We start from the raw sequence: 13,863 nt of genomic DNA, 5'->3' as shown, positions 1-13,863 counted from the left end.
TGGCTGTTCCTCAAAAAGTTAAACATAGAGTTAACATATGACTCAGCAATTCCACTCCTACAAATAGACTTGAAAACATATTCATATTCCAGCCCCTGGTAACCACTATCTTACTTTGTGTGTCTATGAATTTGATTATTTTAGGTACTTCATGTAAATGAAATCACGCAGTATTTATCTTTTTTGTGATTGGCTTGTTTCACTTAGCATAATGTCCTCAAGCTTCATCCTTGTTGCAGAATGTGACAGGAATTCATTCCTTTTAAAGGCTGAATAATATTCCATTGTAAGTATATATCACATTTTATTTTGCTTATCCATTTATCTGTCAGTGGACATTTGGCTATTGTGAACAGTGCTGCTGTGAACATACATGTGCAAGTATCTCTTTGAGATACTTTCAGTTCTTTAGGTTACATACCCAGAAGTGCTATTGCTGGATCCTATGGCAGTTGTAGTTTAAATTTTTTGTGGAACTTCTATACTGTTTTCCACAGCAGTCACACCATTTTACAATCCTACCAACAGTGCACGAGGGTTCCAGTTTCTCCACATCTTCATCATTACTTATTTCCTCCCTCCCTCCCTCCCTCCCTCCCTCTCTCCCTTCCTTTTTTTTTTTTTTTTTAATACTAGACATCCTAATGGATATGAGGTAATATCTCATTGTGGTTTTGAATTGCATTTCTCTGGTTAGTGATATTGAGCATCTTTTCACATGCTTGTTGGTCATTTGTATATCATCTTTGGAAAGATGACTATTCAAGTCTTTTGCCCATTTTTGAATTGGGTTATTTGATTTTTTTGGTGTTGAGTTGTAGGAGTTCTTTTGATATTCTAGATATTAAGCATTTGGCCTTATGTTATTAAGTCCAGTGTGTCTATATTGATTTTCTGTCTGGATGATTTCTGTCTGGATGATTGATGAAAATGGGATATTGAAGTCCCCTACTATTATTATATTGCTGTCTATTTCTCTCTTTAGATTTCTTCTTTTATTTTGCTTTATATTAAAACAAAATAAGGGTTTGTGTGTATGTGTATGGAATCTTGGATTTTCAACATGAAAGATGATATCTGCAAACATAATTTTTCTTCTTTCCAATTTCAGTGATTTTTAATTCTTTTTCTTTCCTAATTGCTCTGACTAGGACTTCAAAAAACATGTAGAATAGAAGTGGCAAGAGTGGGCATCCTTGTCTTGTTCCTGATCTTAGAGGAAAAGCTTTGCATCTTTTACCATTGAAGTATAATGTTAGCAGTGGGATTTTCCTATATGGTCTTTATTATGCTGAGGTAGTTTCCTTCTATTCCTGATTTGTTGATTTTTTTCTTACGGGGGGGGTGGTGTCAGGAAAGGGTGTTGAGTCTTATCAAATGCTTTTCTGCATCAATTAATATGATCATGTGGTTTTTGTCCTTCACTCTGTTAATGTGGTATATTAGAATGATTGATTTTCATGTGCTGAACCGTCCTTGCATTCCAGGAATAACTCCCACTTTGTCATGTTGTATAATTCCTACTGGAACTCTCCACAGAATGTAATCACTAAATGTTATACCTCTTTAAGTCTCTTTATTATTGTTGGGTGTCTGTTGCAGCAGTATGGCCGTATCTAACTACTACATGCACTGAATGTGAAAGTTTTCGAAGGGAAACAAGAAAAATTATTGAATTGGATCCTCAGGTACTTTTTACTTCCAGGCTCATTAACAAATCTGTAACTTGCTTAGAGACATGAGGAAGAGAAAATTTAGCTCACTGGTTCACAAACTTTAGTGTATCTAAGTTTTTTAGTTTACTTATTTTTAAGGTAACCACCTTAGTCCTACTTCTGGAGATTCTGAATTGGTTCAGCAGGGCCAGAGCTCCAAAAGAAAAGGAGCCACCCATGTGATCTAGATCTAGCAGAGAACAGTAGTTCAAAGTCCCTGAGTCACGAATGAACTTGGCAAGTTTGAGGAATGGAAGGTAAGGCAGTGAGGTGGCACAGTGGCTGAGGAGCAGAGTGCCATGAGATGAGAAGAGGCAGGCAGGAGGCACATCACGTATGATTTTGTGAACTAACACAAGGAGTCTGACTTCCTAAGTGCAGTGAGACACCTTTGGAGATTTTAAAACAGGGAAGAAGAAAATTTTGAGTTTTGCTTTTAAAACATGACTGGCTGCTGTGTGGAGAATGGTTTCCAGGGAGTTAGGAGGTTGCTGTCTAGACTAGAGGTGATGTTCCTTTGAACTAGTGTGACAGTGATAGAAGAGAGGTTGGCAGACTAGGGATATATTTTAAAGGTGGCATCAAATAATTTAATGATGGATTGTATGTTGGGGGGAGGGAAGGAAATATGTCTGGTTGGAACAATTGTGTGGATGATGGTGTCATTTATCATAATGGGAAACAGATTAGAAATGGGGGGGGGATCAAGTATTCTGTTGTTAGACATGAATGTTTCTTATTCTCGCAAACAAGTAAAAATAAGTGATGCCCCAAAGTATAGCCAGATAGTTTTAGTGCCTCCAATCTGGGTGCTATGAGCATTTTTGGGTAGGACAATTCTGCATCGGAGCTGTACATTTTACACAGGAAATAAAAAACTGCCCCCCCCCATGTGATGGTCTAAATTGCACACATATTTTTAAATGCCAGGTAGGGTAGTTCTACTACAGGTTGTACCTCTGGTGTACCTTTGCTCGTGCAAGGGGTCTTTACATCCTTACATGTGTCTTTTCTCAGGCGATGGACACTAAAAAATACAACTTATACTGTAAATTCTGTTGAAATTTTTTATATTAAAGTTCTTATAAAAGATTTTGCTTTATGAACTGGCACCTTAGTCCACTCTACTTTATGCAGGCCAGTTCATTCTATTATTCTCATTCTTAATTATCCTTCTTATGCCACCACTGTGAATCCACAATTAATTTTACATTTTTACTAACAAGAAATTTAAAATATTGGAAAATGTACCATATAAAAATCACAATCTAGTGATACTTGTTAGTCTTTGAGAAGGTACAGACCTGGAAATAATGAAGCATGTTGGAAATGGTAAAATTAGATAAATATAAAATGCTTAAAAATTTTTATTTCTTTAATACTGTTTAAAGCAAAAAGTGTTTAGTTGGGCTTATAAGATGTAAAAGTAAAATACATGACAATAGTACAAAGGATTGGATGAGGAATAAATGGAATTTTACTGTTGGAAGATTCTTATAAATGAAGTGGTATAATAAATACAGACTGGTTCAATGTAAGGATGACATATTATAAATCATAGTTACCACTGAAAACAGGTATAAGCAAAAAGCCAAAATAGGAGATTGAATGCTAAAAAGTAATCCAAATGAAGGCAGAAAAGGAATAAGAAAGGCACAAGAAGAGATGGAATAGAGAAGAAAGAGCAAGATGGAAAGTTTAAATACAAATATATCAGTAACCATATTGAACATCAATGGGCTTAAACATTCCAATTAAAAGAGGCTGTTGGAACAGATAAAAAGCAAGGCCCAAGTAGAGGCTTTATACAAGAGTCATGCTTTAAATATAAAGACACAGATGGGCTAGAAGTAAAAGGATAGAAAAAGATGTACTATGTAAACAAGCATAAGAAAAGTAGTGTGGCTGTGTTAATATAAGGTATAAAAAAAGGACATTTCACATTGATAAAAGGATGAATTTCATCAAAATGTAATCCTAAATGTGTATGTACCTAATGTACCTTCAAAATGTATGAAGCAAAAAATGACAGAAATGGGAAAATCCACAATTACTGTTGGAGATTTTACTACTCATTTAGTAATTGATAGACTTGATCAAAAGCCACACACACACACACACACACACACACACGTATACACACACACACACGTATGAATATAGATTTGAAAATCACAACTAATTGATGTTTATAGAACATATTCAGCAACTGTAGAATACTAATTCTATAGCTGTTACATGCTACACATTCTATAGTGCACTTGGTGGAATTTCGACTGGGATTACATTGAATGTATAGATCAATTTAGGAAGAACTGAAATCTTGACAATATTGAGTGTTCCTATCCATGAACATAGAATAACTCTATTTAGATCTTTGATATCATTCATTAGATCCTCATACAGATTGTATGCATATTTTGTTAGATTTACACCTAATATTATTTTTGAGGTCCTAATGTAAATGGTATTGTGTTTTTAATTTCAAGTCTCACTTGCTCATTGCTGGTAAATAAAAAAGTGGTTGACTTTTGTATGTTAACCTTCAACCTACAAAGTTGTTATAATCAATTATTAGTTCCAGGAGTTGGTTTTTTTTTTTTTTTTTTTGGTCAATTCTTTTGGATTTTCTTCATAGATGATCATGTCGTCTGTGAACAAAGGCAGTTTTATTTTTTTCTTGTCTTGTTGCATTACCTGGAACTTCCAGTGTAATGTTGAAAGGAGTAGTGGGAGGAGATATCTTTGTCTTGTACCTGATCTTAGTAGGAAAGCTTTGATTTTGCACTGTTAAGTATGTTAGCTGTAGGTTTTTGTAGATATTCTTTATCAAGCTGAGGAAATTCCTCTCTATTCCTAGTTTACTGGGTGTTGGATTTTGTCAAGTGCTTTTTCTGCATCTGTTGATAGGATCATGTAATTTTTCTTCTTTAGCCTTTTTTGTTTGTTTTTTATTTTTTGGGGTGTGAGGCACAGCTTTCAGGATCTTAGTTCCCTGACCAGGGATCAAATCCGTGCCCCCTGCAGTGGAAGCACGAGTCCTAACTACTGAACTGCCAGGGAATTCCCTAGCCTGTTGATGTGACATTAATTGGTTTTTTTCTTTCAGTTTTATTAAGATATAATTTACATAGAACACTATATAAGTTGAAGGTGTACAGCATAATGGCCTTTGACTTCATTAATTGATTTTCAAATGTTGAATGAGCCTTGCATACCTGGGGTAAATTGGATTTGATTTACTGATTTTATATATATATATATATATATATATATATATATATATATATACACACACACACGTACACACATATTTGTTTTACCATTTTTATAAACTTATTTGAACAAATTTGACATATAACGTGTAAATTTAAGGTGCACAGTGTTACTTTGATACATTTATATATTGTAATATAATTGTTATAGTGATTTATCACATTACATAATTTTAGTACAATATTATCATCTATGTTCATTATACTGTGCGTTAGATCTCTTTGGCTTATGACTACGTGCTACAAGCTTGTATCCTTAAACACCATCAATCTTATCCCGCTGTCCCCCAGTCCCCTAATAACTACCATTTTACTCTTTTTCTTAAAAAACAGGTTTGACTTTTTTAGATTCTATGTATAAGTGATATTGTATAATACTTGTCTTCCTCTGTCTGACTTATCTCACTTAGCACAATAAGCTCAAGATCCGTTGAAGTTGTTGCAAGTGGCAGGATATCCTTTCTCATGGCTGAATAATATTCCATTGTGTATAGGTACCATATCTTTTTTTATCCATTCATCCATTGATGGGCATTTGGGTTGTTTCCATATCTTTGCTACTGTGAATGATGCTGCATTTAACAAGGAAGTGCATTTTTCTTGTCAGAATCCTGTTTTCATTTCCTTTGGGTATATACCAAGAAGTGGAATTGCTGGATCAAATGTTAGATCTATTTTTAATTTTTTAAGGAAACTCCATACTGTTTTCCATAGTGGTTGGACCTATTTACATCCCCATCAACAATGTATTAGGGTTTCCTTTTTACCACACCCTCACTAGCACCTTTTTTCTCTTGTCTACTTGATGATAGCTATTCTGACGTGTGACATGATATCTTACTGTGGTTTTGATTTCCATTTCCCTGATGACTAGTGACGTTAAACATATTTTCATGTGCTTGTTGACTATTTTGATGTCCTATTTGGAAAAATGTGTATTTAATTCTACCCATTTGTTAATTAGATTTTTGTTACTTTTTTAACATCTTTATTGGAGTATAATTGCTTTACAATATTGTGTTAGTTTCTGCTGTATAACAAAGTGAATCAGCTGTATGTATACATATATCCCCATATCCCCTCCCTCTTGCATCTCCCACCCTCCCTGTTCCACCCTCCCTATCCCACCCTTCTAGGTGGTCAGAAAGCACCAAGCTGATCTCCCCATACAATGCAATTGCTTTCCACTAGCTATCTGTTTTACGTTTGGTAGTGTATATATGTCAATGTTACTCTCTCACTTTGTCCCAGCTTACCCTTCCCCCTCCCCGTGTCCTCAAGTCCATTCTCTATGTGTTTTTTTTTGTTTGTTTGTTTTTTGTTTTTGCGGTACGCGGGCCTCTCACTGTTGTGGCCTTCTCCTGTTGCGGAGCACAGGCTCCGGACGTGTAGACTCAGTGGCCATGGCTCACGGGCCTAGCTGCTCTGCAGCATGTGGGATCTTCCTGGACCAGGGCATGAACCCGTGTCCCCTGCATCGGCAGGCGGACTCTCAACCACTGCGCCACCAGGGAAGCCCCCATTCTCTATGTTTGTGTCTTTATTCCTGTCCTGCCCCTAGGTTCTTCAGAACTTTTTTTTTTTTAGATTCCATATATATGTGTTAGCATATGGTATATGTTTTTCTCTTTCTGACTTACTTCACTCTGTATGACAGACTCTAGGTCCATCCACCTCACTACAAATAATTCAATTTCGTTTCTTTTTATGGCTGAGTAATATTCCATTGTATATATATGTGATTTTTGTTATTGTTGTTAAGTTGTATGATCCCTTTATATATTTTGGATATTAACCCCTTATCTGATATATGGTTTGCAATTTTTTTCTCCCATTCTGTAGGTTATTTTTTCATTTTGTTCTTTTTGCTGTGCAGAAGATTTTGAGTTAGATGTAGTCCCATGTGTTGATTTTTGCTTTTATTGTTTGTGCTTTTGCTGTCGTATCCCGAAAATTATTGCCAAGACAAATATTGATGAACATCTTCTCTACATTTTCTTCTAGGAGTTTTATGGTATCAAGTCTGATGTTTAAGTCTTTGATCCATTTCGAGTTTATTATTATTATTTTGCCCACATGGCATGTGGGTTCTTAGTTCCCTGACCAGGGATCAAACACGTACCACCTGCAGTGGAAGCACGGAGTCTTTTTTTTTTTTAAATATTTATTTATTTATTTAGGCTGTTCTGGGTCTTAGCTGTGGCACGTGGGATCTTCGTTGCGCCACGTGGGATGTCTAGTTGCAGTATGTGGGATCTTTTAGTTGCAGCATGCGGACTTCATAGTTGTGGCATGTGGACTCTTAGTTGCAGCATGCATTTGGGATCTAGCTCCCTGACCAGGGGAAAAACCCAGGCCCCCTGCATTGGGAGCATGAAGTCTTACCCACTGGACCACCAGGGAAGTCCTAGAAGTGCGGAGTCTTAACCATTCGACTGCCAGGGCAGTCCCTCAAATTTGTTTGTTTTTGAGTGATGTGAGATAGGGGGCTAATTTCATTGCTCTACATGTGTTTCTCCAGTTTTCTCAGCACCATTTGTTGAAAAGACTATCCTTTCCACATTTGGTGTTCTTGGCTCCTTTGTGGAATACTACTTGACCATATATGCTGAGGTTTAATTCTGGGCTCTCTATTCTGTTCCATTGGTTGATGTGTCTTTTTTTGTGCCAGTATATATATAGCATGCTGCTTTTATTACTATGGCTTTGTAATATAGTTTGAAAACTGGAAGCATGATACCTCTGGCTTTTTTCTTTTCTTTTTTTTCATTATTGCTTGGCTATTTAGGGTCTTTTGTGGTCTTACATAAATTCTAGGATGATTTCTTCTATTTCTGTAAAGAATATCATTGATATTTTGATGGGGATTGCATTAAATCTGTAGATGTATTTGGGTGTTATGGCCATTTTAACAATATTCTTCCAATCCATGAACATGGGATGTCTTTCTATTTGTTTCTTTTTGCAAAGTCTTGTAGTTTTTCATTGTACAGATCTTCCTTGGTTAACTTTATTCCTAAGTGTTTTATTTTTTTCAATGTTATTGTAAATGAGATAGTTTTCTTTCTTTTTTAGATGTTTCGTCATAAGTGCAAAGGAATCCAACTGATTTTTGTATGTTGATTTTGTATTGTCACTTTACTGAAATTGTTAATATCAACAATTTTTTGACTGACTCTTTGGGATTTTCTATATGTAAACTCATATCATCAGCAAATGATGACAATTTTACTTCTTCCTTTCTGATTTGGCTGCCTTTCATTACTTTTTTTTTTTTTTTTTTTCCGGTACGCAGTCCTCTCACTGTTGTGGCCTCTCCCGTTGCGGAGCACAGGCTCCAGACACGCAGGCTTAGTGGCCATGGCTCACGGGCCTAGCTGCTCCATGGCATGTGGGATCCTCCTGGACCGGGGCACGAACCCATGTCCCCTGCATCAGCAGGCGGGACTCCCAACCACTGCACCACCAGGGAAGCCCCAATACTTTGTTTTGCTTAATTGCTCTAGCTAGTATAGTAATTCCATTATGATATTGAATAGAAGTGGTGAGAATGGGCATCCTTGTCTTGTTCCTGATCTTAGAGGAAACGTTTTCAATTTTTCTCCATTGGGTATAATATAATATTAGCTGTGGGTTTGTCATATATGGCCTTAATTAAGTTCCTTCTATACCCAATCTGTTAAGGGCTTTTTTTCTTTTCAATCAGAATTGTTGATCTTTTCTTTTGTTATCCTTATCTGGTTTTGCTATCAAGGTTATGCTGATTTTGTAGAATGAGTTTCGAAGTGTTTCTATTCCTTGATATTTTCGAATTTTGAGGAAGGTTGGTGTTAATTCTTCTTTAAATGTTTGGTAGCAATCTCCAGAAGCCATTTGGTCCTGGAGTTTTCTGTGTTAGGAGTTTGTTGATTACTGATTCAATCTCTTTACTTACTATTGGTCTGTTCAGATTTTCTGTTTCTTCCTGCTTCAGTCTTGGTAGGTTTGTGTTTCTAGAAATATATCTATTTTGTCTAGATTATGTAATTTGTAGCACATAATTGTTCATAATAGTGTCTTGTGATCCTCTGTATCTCTGCAATATCAGCTGTCACATCTCCTTTCATTTCTAATTTTATTTGTCTTTTTTTTCTTAGTCTAGCTAAAGGTTTGTTAATTTTTGTTATCTTTTCAGAGAACCAGCCCTTAGTTTTACTTATTCTTTCTATTGTTTTTCTGGTCTCTATTTTGTTTTCTTTCACTCTAATCTGTATTATTTCCTTCTGCTAACTTTGGGCTTGATTTGTTCTTTTTCTGGTACGTTTAAGTTAGATTATTTATTTGAGATCTCTCTAATTTCTTTTTTTTTTAACATAAATTTATTATTTTAGTTTTAAAATTTTTGGCTGCGTTGGGTCTTCATTGCTGTGTGCGGGCTTTCTCTAGTTGTGGCGAGCGGGGGCTACTCTTCATTGTGGTGCGCAGGCTTTTCATTGCAGTGGCTTCTCTTGTTGCAGTGCATGGGCTCTAGGCACATGGGCTTCAGTAGGTGTGGCGTGTGGGCTCAGTAGTTGTGGCTCACGGGCTCTAGAGCACAGGCTCAGTAGTTGTGGCACACGGGCTTAGTTGCTCTGCGGCATGTGGGATCTTCCTGGACCAGGGCTCGAAACCATGTGCCCTGCGTTGGCAGGTGGGTTCTTAACCACTGTGCCACCAGGGAAACCCTCTAATTTCTTAATATGTATTTATTGCTATAAACTTTCCTCTCTGTTTTTGCTGTATCCCACCATATTTGATAGGTTGTATTTTCCATTTTCATTTGTTTTGAGTTTTTTGTTTTTTGTTTTTTTTGGCTGCTCCACTCCCACATGTTTTGTGGGATCTTAGTTCCCCCACCAGGGATTGAACCTGCACCCTTGGCAGTGAAAGTGTGAAGTTCTAACCACTGGACCACCAGGGAATTCCCAGAGATAATTTTACATTTCCCTTTTGATTTCTTCTTTGACCCATTGTGCTGTTTAGTTTCCACATATTTGTAGGTCTTCTTTCTTTCTTTTTGTTGATTTTTAGTTTCATACACTTTTGGTCAGAAAAGGTAGCTGGTATGATTTCAATTTTCTTAAATTTGCTAAGATTTGTGTTCTATTATATGATCTATTCTGGAGAATGTTCCACATGCACCTGAAAAGAATGTGTATTCTGCTGCTGCTGCATAGAGTGTTATGTATATGACTGTTAAGTCAATTCTAATGTGTGGTTCAATTCCAACATTTTCTTATTGATTTTCTGCCTGGACAATTTATTCATTGCTGAGAGTGGGATATTGACCTTCCCTACTATTATTGTATTGTTGTCTACTTCTCCCTTAAAGTGTTAGTATTTGCTTAATGTGTTTGGTTACTTGGGTGTTGGGAGCATATATATTTATGATTGCTATATATTCTTGATGTATGGACTTTTTTATCAGTATATAATAACCTTCTTTGACTTTTGATACCACATTTGGCTTGAAGTCTATTTTGTTTCATATAAGTATAGTTTCAACATCTTTTGGTTTCCATTTGCTTAGAATATATTTTTCCATCCTTTTACCTTAAGGCTATGAGTGTCTTTAGAGCTGAAATAAGTCTCCTGTAAGCAGTATACAGTTGAGTCTTTTTTTTCAATCCATACAGTTTGTGCCTCATGATTGGTGAATTCAATCCATTTACACTTAGGGAGATTATTGATATGTAAGGATGTACTACTGCCATTTTATCTTTTGCCTTCTGGTTATTTTGTCTCTTCATTGTTTCTTTTTCCTTCTGTTTCTACTTTTGTAAGTTGGCAATTTTCCATGGTGATTTGCTCACTCTTTTATATGTTTGTGTCTCTGCTCTAGCTTTTTGCTTTGTGGTTACCATGAGGTTTACATAAAACATCTCATAGATACAATAGTCCTTTTCCTGCTGATAGCACTTTATTTCCATTTGTCTAAATATGTTCCATCCTTTTACTCTTCCCCTTTTGTATTTTTGATTTCACAAATTATCTCTTTTTATGCTGTGATTTTTGTTACCGAGTTTTAGTAGCTATAGTTATTTTAAATGTTCTTCCTCTTTTAACCTTTATGCTTTTAACCTTTAATATACTATTCTAAAAAATTTACAGTTTTCCAATTCTGACTATCACCTTAATCACTTTTGTGTACTTTTGTCTTTTCATTTTACCTTGAAGAGCTCTGATCAACGTTTCTTTTAAGGCAGGTATAGTGGTGGTAAACTCCCTCAGGTTTTGTTTGTCTGGGAAAGCTCTTATTTCTCCTTTCTATCTGAAGGATAACTGTGCTGGATAGGGTATTTTTTTTTTTATTAAGTATAGTTGATTTACAATGTTGTGATAGTTTCTGCTATACAGCAAAGTGAATCAGTTATACATATATCCACTCTTTTTTAGATTCTTTTCCCATATAGGTCATTACAGAGAATTAAGTAGAGTTCCCTGTGCTATACAGTAGGTCCTTATTAGTTATCTATTTTATATATAGTAGTGTGTATGTGTCAATCTGGGTAGGGTATTCTTGACTGACAATTTTTATCTTTCAATACTTTGAATATGTCATCCCACTCTCTCCTGGTGTGTGGAATTCCTGTTGAGAAATCTGCTGATTGCATAATAGGAGTTCCTTTGTAGGTTGCTATCCTTTTCACTGGCTGCTTTTAAAATTCTGTATCACTGACTTTTGACAGTTTTAATGTGTCTTGGAGAAGGTCTTTTTCATTGAGATAAAGTGTTCTATTAGCTTCGTGGACCTGTATATCCAGTTCCTTCCCCAGGTTAGGAAGGTCTCAGCTATTATTTCCTTAAATATGCTCTCAGCTCCTTTCTCTCTCTCTTCTCCTTATGGTATACCCATAAATCTTATGTTGGCTCTTCTAATGGAGTCTGAAAATTCTCATGGGGTTTCTTCACTTTTAAAAAATCTTAGTTCTCTCTCCTTTTCCACCTGAAACTTCTATATTGCTATCCTTGAGCTCACTTATTCTTTCTTCCATCTGACCTGCTCTATTTCCAATGCTTTTTAATGCATTCTTCATCTCATTTATTGAGTTCTTGAGCCCCAGAATTTGTTTTGTTCTTTTTTAGAATTTCAGTCCCTTTGGTAGATCATTGTATTACCTTTCTGAGTTATCTTGTAGCTTGTTGAATTTCTTCATAACAACTATTTTGAATTCTTTATCAGTTAGATCACAATATTCCACATATTTGGGTTCAGTTCCTGTAAAACTGTCATTTTCTTTTTGTGCTACTGTAATACCATGATTTTTTCAATAGTATTTGATGAAAAGTGCCTTTGCCACTGCATCTGAAGTAGAGAACACCTTTCTTATCAAAACTTTGTTTACTTTGATTCTAACAGTTCAACAGGTTGGTAATTAGGAAACTTCCTTTTGTCTTTTTTCAGAATGTGGCACTATAGCACAAGTTTTTGATTTCTCTTCCCAAAGCTGACTCACCACTAAGGAGGTTGGGAATGTGCACATTAAAAAAACAACAAAACAAAACAAAACAAAACGCTGGCAGAAATAAAAGGGTGGAAAATGGCAATGGCAGAGCTGGGGGAGGTATATGCTTGGCACCTGGGGCTTTGGGGTGCCTACAGCCTGGTACGGGGATCCTTGAATGTGCGTGGGGCGTGTCTCAGGTTTGTGGGCAGTCCTCTTGCCAGAATCCTGGGCAGACAGCAGGAAATGCATCCTTTCAGTTCTCTTTGCTGTCTTTTTATTTTATTATTTTAATTTTATTGGAGTATAGTTGATTTAAAATGTGTTACTTTCAGGTGTATAGCAAAGTGATTCAGTTACACATATGTTCGTTCTTTTTCAGATTCTTTTCTCATATGGGTTATCACAGAATATTGACTAGAGTTCCCTGTGCTATATGGTAGGTCCTCATTGTTATCTATCTTATATATAGTAGTGTGTGTATATTCATCCCAAGCTCCTGATTTATCCCTCCCCCCGCCATTTCCCCTTTGGTAACCATAAGTTTGTTTTTGAAATCTGTGAGTCTATTTTGTAAATAAGTTCATTTATATCATTTTAAAATTAGATTCTACATATGAGTGATATCATATGATATTTGTCTTTGTCTGACTTACTTCACTTAGTATGATAATCTCTAGGTCCATCCATGTTGCTGCAAATGGCATTATTATTATTATTTTTTTATGGCTGAGTAATATCCCATTGTATATTATCCATTCCTCTGTAGCTGGGCATTTAGGTTCTCTTTGCCTTCTTCTTTTTCCTTTCTGTCCTCTCTGTCACTGCAACCTCTCCTCAGAGAGAGCAATGGGTCCTTCCAGCTCCAGCATGCATGGCCAGCGAGACCCCCACTCACTGCTTTTACCCTCCATCTCCATTGCCCAAATGGCATGCTGGCCCACTGCTGCTCCCGCTGCCACCAATGTACTGGGTCCTCAGCTTCCTCTGAGGTTCCAGTCCACCCACATTCGGGTGCAAGGTGGATGGATCTCTCAGGTAGCCTGGTGTGCTGTGTAGAGGTACTTTTTCTGGATTATGGATGTCCATTTAGATGTAAATCAAAGGGGAGAGGAGATGCTGCCATGAGGCTGACATCACCCCTCCTGATTTGCTAAAACTTTATTGAGGATTTTACATCTATGTTCATGAGAGATATTGGTCTGTAGTTTTCTTTTTTCTATAATGTGTATAATGTCTTTATCTGGCATTGGTATTAGGGTAATGCTGGGCTCAAAGAATGTGTTAGGACGTATTTCCCCTGCTTCTATTTTCTAAAGTAGATCGCAGAGAATTGGTGTAATTTCCTCCTTAAATGTTTGGTAGAATTTACAGGTGAAACCGTCTAACCTTGCTGCTGTTTTAGAAGCT

This window comes from Orcinus orca, chromosome 5 (genome assembly GCF_937001465.1).
Source record: "Orcinus orca chromosome 5, mOrcOrc1.1, whole genome shotgun sequence".
Lineage (NCBI taxonomy): Eukaryota > Metazoa > Chordata > Mammalia > Artiodactyla > Delphinidae > Orcinus > Orcinus orca.
Note: the sequence above shows the minus strand (reverse complement) of the source record.